Consider the following 2,859-nt stretch of genomic DNA (forward strand, 5'->3'; position numbering starts at 1 on the left):
AGTTATCACAATCTCTTTCAATAATGGCAGGAATGGAGGAGGTCTTTATTCTAGTGAGATTGCTAAGGCGAACACCGCCATGTTAAGTTTTGCCCAATCTAGATCGAGGCACAGACACGGTCTCAATGGGGATAGCTGAGCTGACTACACTGACTGTGCTAGTGGCAGACTCCACTAAGCTGGCAGGCTGGCTAACAGCCTGCTGCCTGGCCTGTACCCTATTTCATTGTGGAGCTAGGGGAGTTAGAGCCCTGTCTATGTTCGTAGATAAGATGAGAGCACCCCTCTAGCTAGGATGGAGTCCGTCACTCCTCAACAGGCCAGGCTTGGTCCTGTTTGTGGGTGAGTCCCAGAAGGAGGGCCAATTATCTACAAATTCTATCTTTTGGGAGGGGCAGAAAACAGTTTTCAACCAGCGATTGAGTTGTGAGACTCTGCTGTAGAGCTCATCACTCCCCCTAACTGGGAGGGGGCCAGAGACAATTACTCGATGCTGACACATCTTTCTAGCTGATTTACACGCTGAAGCTATGTTGCGCTTGGTGACCTCTGACCGTTTCATCCTAACATCGTTGGTGCCGACGTAGATAACAATATCTCTATACTCTCTACACTCGCCGGTTTTAGCTTTAGCCAGCACCATCTTCAGATTAGCCTTAACGTCGGTAGTCCTGCCCCCTGGTAAACAGTGTATGATCGCTGGATGATTCGTTTTAAGTCTAATACTACGGGTAATGGAGTCGCCAATGACTAGGGTTTTCAATTTGTCACAGCTAACGGTGGGAAGCTTCGGCGTCTCAGACCCCGTAACGGGAGGAGTAGAGACCAGAGAAGGCTTGGCCTCTGACTCCGACTCGCTGCTTAATGGGGAGAATTGGTTGAAAGTTTCTGTCGGCTGAATGAGCGACACCGGTTGAGCATTTCTACAGCATTTCCCTCCAGAAGCTATGAGAAAGTTGTCCGGCTGCGGGGACCGTGGGAGGGGGTTTATACTAACGTTACTATCTGTACTTACTGGTGGCACAGACGCTGTTTCATCCTTTCCTACACTGAAATTACCCTTGCCTAACGATTGTGTCTGAAGCTGGGCTTGCAGCACAGCTATCCTCGCAGTAAGGCAATCGTTCTCCTGTATATTATGAGTACAGCGACTGCAATTAGAAGGCATCATGTTAATGTTACTACTTAGCTTCGGCTGTTGGAAGTCCTGACGAACCATGTCCAGATAAAACGTCCGGAGTGAAAAAGTTGAATGAAAAAAGTTGAGTGAGGGAAAAACAAAAAATATAAACGGTAATTAAAAAGTAAAAACCGTAAAGTTGTCAGGTATCAAAGTAAGGTTGGCAACAAAACGTACAGCAGCACGTAAACATGTCTGCAAGTTGTGACCGGAGTGATGTTGTTTTATTGGAATTTGCAGCTGTTGTTGGTAAGTAATGAATTAGCTCAGATGTGTGAAGACCTACACTATCAATACATCTTCATTCCAAAAATTTACAAAATAAAAAATTGTTCTGTCGTTTTTTTTTCTCGCATTGAAAGTGTGTAGTAGGTTGGGTAGATCAGTGGGGTAAAATCCCAATTTAATCCATTGTTAGATTTTAAATAAGGGTGAAAAATGTGATAACTGTGCAAAGGAGACTTTCACTAGGCACTGTATTTTCAAACCACTGTCACAAATGCAACATTTAAACACATTTTATGGATGGTCTGCTTGGCTGCAAGGCAGGGGCGGAAATTCCGGGGGGGACGGGGGGGGGACACGACCCCCCCATCCTGGGAAAAATATGATTTGTCCCCCCCAATATATCACTGAAACATAACTATGTAATTTAAATAATATTAATAATACGCAATGAAAGCAATTGTGCTGATTATAGACACTTAATAGCGCGTTTTTAAGTTTCAAAAGATTGCGACCCCCCCGCCCTTTGCCTCACAATGGTTTGATCCACTGCCAGTTCCTTAGCTTGCTACGTAACTGCCGTGAGGTTCATCCAGTCAATCGCGCACACACACACTAGCTGAATATGCAGAGCTAGCGCGCAAATATTAACTATTAAGCTAGCTAGTACCTATTCCATTTATGTGGCGTCGTCAAAGATGGAATCAGCATGCAGATGATGTAAGTTAGTGCTTCAAAGTCCCTGTGATAAGGTTAGCGATAAACTGAAGTCCAAACTGAACAGAACTACACTCTCATCTACCATTGTCTTAAATATATTTAATGGTCTCGTTGCAAAAGCTAAATTGTCGCAAGGGAACTTTTATTTATTTAATTTCACCTTTATTTAACCCGGGTAGCAAAGATTATAGCAAACACCACTGAAACTGAATTGGTGCTCGCTAGCTTTGCAAATTCAGCTATTGTTGGAAGCCAGCCAATATGAAACAAACTATTAAAATTACAAAAGGTTGCAGCATATGTTGTGTAAATGGTGAACTCATACAGCTGTCAACTCTTGTCATTTTAATCCGTTTCACATTTACTAGCTACCTTTTAGATCGAAGCCCATATAGAATGATTGAAGATGATAGAAGCCCATCTCCTACTGTAAATAACCTACACACTGTGTGTGTAGCCAGCCAGCCAGCCAGGTAGAAAAATGGCAGAAAAATAAAAGACGGACATCAGAGTATTTTTCAATACACCAAAACGCAAAGTAAGAACCCGAGTAGCCTAATATCTCAAAGACTAGTTGATAAAATGTTCATAAGAAAGAAATGAAATTCTAATGGAAATGTTTCACAATGATGTCATTAGGCAGAGCAGGCAACAGATGGCACACAGACAGCAGAGTTGGGGACAGATATGCAGGGACAGACTGGCAGAGACAGGGAGTCTCAGGTAAGTTTGTT

The sequence above is a fragment of the Salmo salar genome, chromosome 03, assembly GCF_965601325.2.
Source record: "Salmo salar chromosome 03, fSalSal1, whole genome shotgun sequence".
Classification (NCBI taxonomy): Eukaryota; Metazoa; Chordata; class Actinopteri; order Salmoniformes; family Salmonidae; genus Salmo; species Salmo salar.